This window comes from Trachypithecus francoisi, unplaced genomic scaffold (assembly GCF_009764315.1).
Source record: "Trachypithecus francoisi isolate TF-2019V2 unplaced genomic scaffold, Tfra_2.0 Lachesis_group12, whole genome shotgun sequence".
NCBI classification, from domain to species: domain Eukaryota; kingdom Metazoa; phylum Chordata; class Mammalia; order Primates; family Cercopithecidae; genus Trachypithecus; species Trachypithecus francoisi.
This window is the reverse complement of record NW_022681457.1, coordinates 3,313,851-3,323,019: the sequence shown is the minus strand read 5'-3', so window position 1 is coordinate 3,323,019 and position 9,169 is coordinate 3,313,851. Positions and strand designations below refer to the sequence as shown.

Below are 9,169 nucleotides of genomic sequence, written 5' to 3'. Positions count from 1 at the left end.
AGACCAAGGTGGGTAGATCACTTGAGGTCAGGAGTTTGAGACCAGCCTGGCCTACATGGTGAAACCCCATCTCTACTAAAAATATAAAAATTAGCCAAACATGGTGGTGCATGCCTGTAGTCCCAACTACTTGGGAGGCTAAGGCAGGAGAATCACTTGAACCTGGGAGGTGGAGATGGCAGTGGGCAGAAATTACACCACTACACTCCAGCCTGGGTGACAGAGCAAGACTCCATCTCAAAAAAAAAAACACTCTGGGAGGCCGAGGCGGGCAGATCACTTGAGGTCAGGAGTTCAAGACCAGCCTAGCTGGCCAACATGGTGAAACCCTGTCTCCACTAAAAGTACAAAAATTAGCCGGGCATGGTGGCGGGCGCCTATAATCCCAGCTACCCAGCAGGCTGAGGCAGGAGAATCACTTGAACCCAGGAGACAGAGATTGTGGTGAGCCGAGATCATGCCACTGCACTCCAGCCTGGGCGACAGAGCAAGACTCCATCTCTAAATACATACATACATACATACATACATGGAATTATACAACATATGACCCTTGGTTCCTGACTTCTTTCACTCAGCATGTTTTTCAGATTCGTCCACATTGTAGCTTGTATCAGTGCTTCATTCCTTAGTCTGTCTGAGTAATATTCAATTATATGGATATACCATTGGTCTACCCACTAATATACATGCTTTTGCGACAGGATCTCACTCTGTCACCCAGGCTGGAGTGCAATGGTGTGATCACGGTTCACTGCAACCTTCGCCTCCCAGGCTCAAGCAATTCTCCCACCTCAGCCTCCCCAGTAGCTGGAATGACAGACATGCACCACCACACCCAGCTAATGTTTTAATGTTTTATGTAGAGATGAAGTCACTATGTTGTCCAGGCTGGTCTCAAATTCATGGGCTCAAGAGATTCTCCTGCCTCAGCCTCCCAAAGTGCTGGGATTACAGGCATGAGCCAACAGGCCCAGCAACATTTTTTAAGTGCGGATGTGATTTGTGAGAGCTAGATTCATTTTCAAAACGAAAAGTAACTACACCAGACTGGCTCAACTTTTATGTAACCAAATTGTGAGTTGTTTTCCAGTTGCCATGGGCCTGCGGGTTGAAAGTCCCATAACCTGGGCATCCCCAGATGAACCAACTATGTAACCTCAGGGGGAGCCTAAGTGCTAAGACCGAGGAGCAGACTGAGGAGTGGGAACTGAATTAAACATTGGAGGCTACAAAGGCAAGATCCAGGATCCAATCAGATCAAGCCCTGTTATCACCCCATCGCAGGATCCAATCAGATCATGCCTCCTGGCATCACCTCCTTGCAAGATCCAATCAAATCATGCCTCCTGGCATCACCTCACTGCAAGATCCAATCAGATCACACTTCATTATCCTATACTTATAAAACCTGCCCCAGTCCCCCAGCTCAAGCATGCCAAACTTCAGCAATGACTTAGAGACGCTCAAACCACAGAACTGGAAGTTGACTCAAGACATAGCATATGAACCTGTCCCCCTGGGTATGGACTCATGACCCAGCTAGAGTCATGACTCTTCTAACTGATGATGGAGGTAAGGGAAGACTTTTCTGTTACCTGAAGTTTCAGGAGATCAAAGGAAGATGCTTAAGCCTTGTTCCCTGCTATGAACCAAAAGCCCACATGCAGTAGGAAAGAATGAAGTGGATGCTTCTGAATCCAGTTATCTGGAATTCTACTTCCACCTTTCCTTTGGTTTGGTTATTTGAGACAACGAAGTTCCCTCATTGCTGATGTTAATTCTATGAGTCACATCCATGACGTCGCATCCAACGAAGTTCCCTCATTGCTGATGTTAATTCTATGAGTCGCAACCATGAAGTTCATAGGAGGAGGCAGATACTCATGTATGAGGAAGAGTGTGAAAACTTCAAGAAGAATTAAAGTTTAGACCAGAATTTTGGATAAAGCATGATGGTTTATTAAGCAACTTTGGAGTTTTTTGGAGAAGCATGCTTTCTCTGAATGCTTGTTGTTATCCTATGCCAGGAAGTGATCTTGCTGGCCAGGCATGGTGGCTCACAGGAGGCCAAGGCAGGAGGATCACTTGAGCCCAGGATTTCTGGAGCAGCCTGGCCAACATGGTGAAACCCCATCTCTACTAAAAATACAAAAATTAGCTGGGCGTGGTGGTGGGTGCCTGCAATCCCAGCTACTTGGGAAGCTGAGGTAGGAGAATCACTTGAACCCGGGAGGTGGAGGTTGCAGTGAGCCTAGATTGTGCCACTGCACTCCAGCCTGGGCAACAGAGCAAGACTCTACTCTATCTCAAAAAAAAAAAGAGAGAGAAAGAGGACAAAAGGACTCTCTTTCCTAAGAGAGGAGGCTCCCACAAGTTAGGGTCGGGGATTCAGAGCAAAGCCTTTGGACTCCCACCTCTACTTTCTGGCTGTGAAACTTCCTTTCCCTGAATCTCAGTTTCTTCGTCTACAAAATGGGCATAAGCATGCCTGTCTCCGACAGAAATGGGCCCATAGCTTCTAGCGGGGTAAGCTGGGGCCGTGGTTTTCTGAAAGTCACATAACAAAAAAAATATAATGCTGCTAAGAGCTGGTACTTACATAACACTTAGTATGTAGTAGTCACTACGCAATATTTTTTTTTTGTTTCTTTAAGACAGAGTCTCTGTTGCCCAGCCTGGAGTACAGTGGCGCAATCTCAGCTCACTGCAACCTCTGCCTCCCAAGTTCAAGTGATTCTTGTACCTCAGCCTCCCGAGTAGCTGGGATTACAGGCACCCCCAATCACCCCCAGCTAATTTTGGTATTTTTTAGTAGAGATAGGGGTTCTCCATGTTGGCCAGGCTGGATATGAACTTCTGATCTCAAGTAATCTGCCTGCCTCAGCCTCCCAAAGTGCTGGGATTACAGGCATGAGCCACCACGCCCGGCCTACACATCTATGTTTATTAACTGGTGCAGTCATCCTTTGAGGCAGGTACTGTCATTATGACCATCATACAGAAAGGGAAACTGAGGCCCAGAGATGTTACGGGACCTGCCCATGGACACGTAGTCAGTGACTGGCAGTACCAGGGTTCATTCTGTCTCTGGACATTTGTTCTTAGCCGGTCAAATGCCTTTCAGTCATAATGACAGCTAATTTTATTACGTGCTCAATGTGTAACAGGTGCTGTGCTAATCACTTCTGCCATTAACTCAGATTTTTATATTTAATTAATTTTTTTATATAATTTTTTTTTTAATGGAGTCTCACTGTGTCTCCCAGGCTGGAGTGCAGTGGTACGATCTCAGCTCACTGCAAGCTCCGCCTCCCAGGTCCACGCCATTCTCCTGCCTCAGCCTCCCAAGTAGCTGGGACTACAGGTGCCCGCCACCACGCCCGGCTAATTTTTTGTATTTTTAGTAGAGATAGGGTTTCACCATGTTAACCAGGATGGTCTCAATCTCCTGACCTTGTGATCCACCCGCCTCAACCTCCCAAAGTGCTGGGATTACAGGTGTGAGCCACCACGCCCGGCCCATAAAAATTGTTTAAAAATTGAGATGGGGTCTCACTCTGTCGCCCGGGCTGGTCTCCAACTCCTGGACTCAAGCAATCCTCCCACTTCGGCCTCCCAAAGTTCTGGGATTACAGGTGTGTAATCCACTCTGCCCAGCCAACTCTTTCAGTTTTCACACTACCCCTTGACAGTTGATCTGGTTTTTCAGACTCATAATAACAATTTTTCTAGCCCTAACTGACGATAATCACAGCTAATGTAGAGCGAGTAATGTGAGCCAGGCACTGTGCTGGGTACTTCTCAAAGTATCCTTCTCATGAATATTCTTTTGTTTTGTTTTGTTTTGTTTTGTTTTGTTTTGTTTGAGACGGAGTCTCGCTCTGTCGCCCGGGCTGGAGTGCAGTGGCCGGATCTCAGCTCACTGCAAGCTCCGCCTCCCGGGTTTACGCCATTCTCCTGCCTCAGCCTCCCGAGTAGCTGGGACTACAGGTGCCCGCCACCTCGCCTGGCTAGTTTTTTGTACTTTTTAGTAGAGACGGGGTTTCACTGTGTTAGCCAGGATGGTCTCGATCTCCTAACCTTGTGATCCGCCCGCCTCGGCCTCCCAAAGTGCTGGGATTACAGGCTTGAGCCACCGCGCCCGGCTTGTTTTGTTTTTTTGAGACAGAGGCTCACTCTGTTGCCCTCAGCTCACTGCAACCTCTGCCTCCCAGGTTCACGTGATTCTTCTGCCTCAGCCTCCTGAGTAGCTGAGACTACAGGTGCGCAACACCACACCCAGCTAATTTCTGTATTTTTAGTAGAGATGGGGTTTCATCATGTTGGCCAGGTTGGTCTCGAACTCCTGACCTCAAGTGATCCACCTACCTCAGCCTCCCAAAGTGCTGGGATTACAGGCGTGAGCCTCCATGCCCGGCCAGGAATACTCTTTACCCATCACAGTAAACTCAGGCACCAAGCAGTTAAGTCACAAAAGTGTCAGACGTTTTGGAAAACAGGTTAGCAATTCCTGAGAAAGTTAAACATAGTGTTACCCTATAACCCAGCAATCTCACTCCTAGGTAGATATCCAAGAGAAATGATACATCCACACAAAAACCTATACATGAAAGTTCATAGCGGTATTATTCGTAGCCCCAAAGCAGAAACAACCCGGATGTTCAAACAAAGTGCGGCCATATCCATCCAACAGAGGATCACTCAGCCATGGAAAGGAATGCAGCTCTGCCATTTGCCAGCCGATGGATGAGCCTGGAAAACGTCACGCTGAGTGAAGGAAGCCAGACGCGAAAGCCACAGAGTGCATGATTCCACTTACATGCAATGTCCAGAACAGACACATCCACAGAGACAGAAAGGAGACTCATGGCTGCCAGGCGCTGGGGGGACGGAGAGTGACTGCTGATGGGTGAGGAGTTTTTCGGGGAAGATGATGAAAATGTTCCGGAATTAATTAGATAGTGGTGATATCAGGCACGGTGGCTCACACCTATAATCCCAGCACGTTGGGAGGCCGAGGCAGGTGGATCACTTGAGTCCAGGAGTTAGAGACCAGCCTGGACAACAAGGTGAAACCCTTTCTCTACTAAAAATACAAAAATTAGCTGGGCATGGTGGCGTGCGCCTGTAGTCCCAGCTACTCGGGAGGCTGAGGTGGGAGAATCACCTGAACCTGGGAGGCAGAGGTTGCAGTGAGCTGAGATCATGCCACTGCACTCCAGCCTGGGTGAGACGCTGTTTAAAAAAAAAAAAAAAAAAAAAAAAAAAACCGGCCAGGCACGGTGGCTCATGCCTGTAATCCCAGCACTTTGGGAAGCTGAGGTGGGCAGATCAAGAGCTCAGGCCAGCCTGGCCAATATGGTGAAACCTCACTTCTACTAAAAATATAACAATTAGCCAGGTGTGGTGGCATGTGCCTGTAATCCCAGCTACTCAAGAGGCTGAGGCAGAAGAATCGCTTGTACCCAGGAGGTGGAAGTTGCAGTGAGCCGACATCGCGCCACTGCACTCCAGCCTGGGTGAGACTCTGTCTCAAAAAAAAGAAAAAAAATGCATTAAATGTTGCCTGCAAGGTGCAGGGATTGCGGGAAGAGGGACATGCTGTGTTTGTGGCATCCAGGAGGGGATTGTGGAAGAATCCCTGTGAGGAAGCAGAGGACCTTTACCCCTGGAAGATTCACATAGCTGCTACCTGATGCTGACAACGAGACCCCTATACATTTGGTAAGACAATAGTAAAATAACCTTTTGGGTCTCAAAAATCTGTAGGACTCTTGTGTATGGATGGGAATTGTCTGAATGCCATTAAGGTTAATGATGGGAAGAACAGAGTTCAGCACTTTGTTCTATCTCTCAGGTGCCTGAACATTCTGTTAGAAGCAGAAACAGGACTCGATCTGCAAGTGCTATTAAATGGAGCATCATCCATCCCCTGGGGCGAAGAATGTCCCCAGGACTGCTTTTCCTTCCTCCCATTCCCGGCTGAAATGTTCACACTCGCTGCGGCTTCTCCAGTGAGAATATCTGCAGATTCTGCGGATTTTCTGGCAAGTTGATGAACCTGAGAGAAATATCAATAAAAATAACATACAAAAGTCTGCAGATTTCTTTCAGATGCAAACGTTTGTTCGTTTGTTTTGTTTTGTTTTGTTTTTTGATTTTTTGTGTGTGATGGAGTCTCACTGTCACCCGGTCTGGATTGCAGTGGCATAATCTCGGCTCACTTCCACCTCCGCTCTCCGAGTTCAAGCAATTCTCCTGCCTCAGCCCCTGGAGTAACTGGGATTACAGGAGCCTGCCACCGCGCCCGGCTAATTTTTTGTATTTTTAGTAGAGACAGGGTTTTACCATCTTGGCCAGGCTGGTCTTGAATTCCTGACCTCATGATCCACCCGCCTCGGCCTCCCAAAGTGCTGGGACTACAGGCGTGAGCTACCGCGCCCAGCCACAAATGTTTTGCATATTAATTTTTGTTTATACAGTTAGAGGAGAGTACAGAATGGGAGAGAAGTTCTGGGTTCTGTATTAAAAACTCACTGTTGGCTGGGCACAGTGGCTCACGCCTCTTATCCTAGCACTTTGGGAGGCTGAGGCGGGCAGATCACCTGAGGTCAGGAGTTGGAAACCATCCTGGCCAACATGGAGAAATCCCATCTCTACTAAAAATACAAAATTAGCCTGGAGTGGTGAGGCGTGCCTGTAACCACAGCTACTCAGGGGGCTGAGGCAGGAGAATCGCTTGAACCCAGGAGGTGGAGGTTGCAGTGAGCCAAGATCTCACCATTGCAGTCCAGCCTGGGCAACAAGAGTGAAACTCTGTCTCAAAAAAAAAAAAAAAACATGAACTCACTGTTTCTGGATTCTGTCCTCCCTAACTGGCATCTTAGAGAGCCTAGAACCCTCGAGGTCCCCTGAGGATGTATGGGATTGAGTACTATTGTTGGTCAACTTCAGCTTTGTGCAATGGAACTGATGAACATGAACTTATAGGGAAGGCCCCCGTAGCTCTGGAGGAAGCCGGGTCACGTAGAACTATAGAGCACTGTGTTAGCTTCCTGTGCCTGCCACAACAAACCACCACACACTTGCGGGTTATTCTCTCACAGCGCTGGAGGCCGGAAGTCCAAAATCAAGTATCGGCTGGGCCACCCTCCCTCTGGAGGGTCCAGAGGAGGATCCTTCCTGCTCTCTTCCAGTGCCTGGTGGCTGCAGGCCTTCCTTGGCTTATGGCTGCAACACTCCAATCTCTGTCTCCATCTTCATGTGACCTTCTACTCTGAGTCTGTGTCTTCTCCTCTTTTTTATCTCATAAGGATACTTGTTATTGGATTTAAGGCGCACCAGGCAATTAATGACACTCTCATCCTGAGACTCTTCACTGGATAACATCTGCAAAGACCCTTTTTCCAAGTAGGGTCACGTTGGTAGGTTCCAGAGGTTGGAATGTGAACGTATCTTTTGGGGACCATCAGTCACCGATTATAAACGTAGACTTGGAATGAAACTGCCTGGGGTCAAATCCCAGCTCTACCACTTAGGAGCTACATGACTTCGTAAAACGATGAACCACTCTGAACACCCACTTTTTTAACTCTCAAATAGAGATAACAATAGTTCCCTGGTACGTATGAAAGCATTTATGAAACATCAAGGATTGGCATTTTGTCCTCACTCCTACCTGACTTTGTCCATTTAATTTCAACTCATCCTCAGATTCATTTCTCAGATGTGATCCATTGAAATTTCAGGTTGTTCTACGTTAGTGAAGACATTTCCCTCCCGACACATCAAGCGCTTAGGCCTTTCTGCCTTCGCTTCCCTGCAGCATTGAGAAAACCATTGGTTTAAATTAAGTGAAATGTGGCCTAAAGCTGCCTCCTTATGTGGCAAACTGTAACCTAACAATACATAAACAAACTTCAGCCGAACTGAAGAGTATATGGCTGGGCGCGGTGGCTCACACCTGTAACCCCAGCACTTTGGGAGGCCGAGGCAGGCAGATCATTTGAGGTCAGGAGTTCAAGACCAGCCTGGCCAACATGGTGAAACCTTGTCTCTACTAAATACACACAAAAAAATTAGCCAGGCATGGTGTCACATGCCTGTAGTTCCAGCTACTTGGGAGACTGAGGCAGGAGAATCGCTTGAACTTGGGAGGCAGAGGTTGCAGCGAGCCAAGATCCTGCCACTGCACTCCCACCTGGGTGACAGAGAAAGACCCCATCTCAAAAAAAAAAAAAAGAAAGAAAGAAATCATTGAGGGAGTAAGGCTATACAGATAATGATATATGAAGGGACCCCACTGGTTGAGCACTTAATCTCCAAAAGTGTTCATATTTTGTTTCAAAAACTGTTCGCATATGTGGTCAGAAGGATCAATCATACAGAATAAGAGAGAAATTCTGAATTCTGTGTTGAGAACTTACTGTGTTTGGTTTCTGTCCTCCCTTCCTGGCATCTTCAATAGCCTGAAACCCCAGATCCACTAAGGACTATCTAAGATCCCTAAAACACATGCATGTTTTAGGGATCTTAAATTGAGTCTGGGCTTATATGCAGAGGGGAAATTACTGGACAAGATGGGGCCCAGCCCATAGTTAGTGTTCAAATACTTCACTGAGTATCAAATACATGAAAGGATGAGAAGAGTAAATCTGTGGTATTGGATAAGGGGACAGTGAGCACTCTCCAGGGAAACAGAATCAACAGGAAAGTGATTGATTTTAAGAAACTGGGCTGGACACGGTGGCTCACGCCTGTAATCCCAACACTTTGGGAGACGGGTGGATTGCCTGAGGTCAGGAGTTTCGGACCAGCCTGGCCAGCATGGGGAAACCCCGTCTCTACTAAAAACACAAAAATTAGCTGGGCATGGTGGCACGTGCCTGTAATCCCAGCTACTTGGGAGGCTGAGGCACAAGAATCACTTGAACCCGGAAGGCAGAGGTTGCAGTGAGCCGATATCATGCCACTGCACTCCAGCCTGGGCAACAGAGCAAGACTCTGTCTCAAAAAAAAAAAGGGGGGGAGGAGTAAACAAATTGACTTATGCAATTGTGCAGGCTGGCAAGTCCAAAATCTGTAGGGCAGGCTGGAAGTGTGGAAGCTTAGAGAGGATTTAATGCTGCAGGCTTAAGGCGGAATTTCTTCTACAGGAAACCTGTTT

The 9,169-nt window shown here is 47.5% G+C and overlaps 1 long non-coding RNA gene across 1 annotated transcript; it reads left to right on the top strand.

Moving 5' to 3' along the window:
- Positions 1-4,534: 4,534 nt before the first annotated feature.
- LOC117093780 lies at positions 4,535-6,076 on the top strand. The gene is made up of 3 exons (XR_004441236.1): positions 4,535-4,912; positions 5,624-5,727; positions 5,861-6,076. It is a non-coding gene; the product is annotated as an uncharacterized LOC117093780 (long non-coding RNA).
- Positions 6,077-9,169: the final 3,093 nt, after the last annotated feature.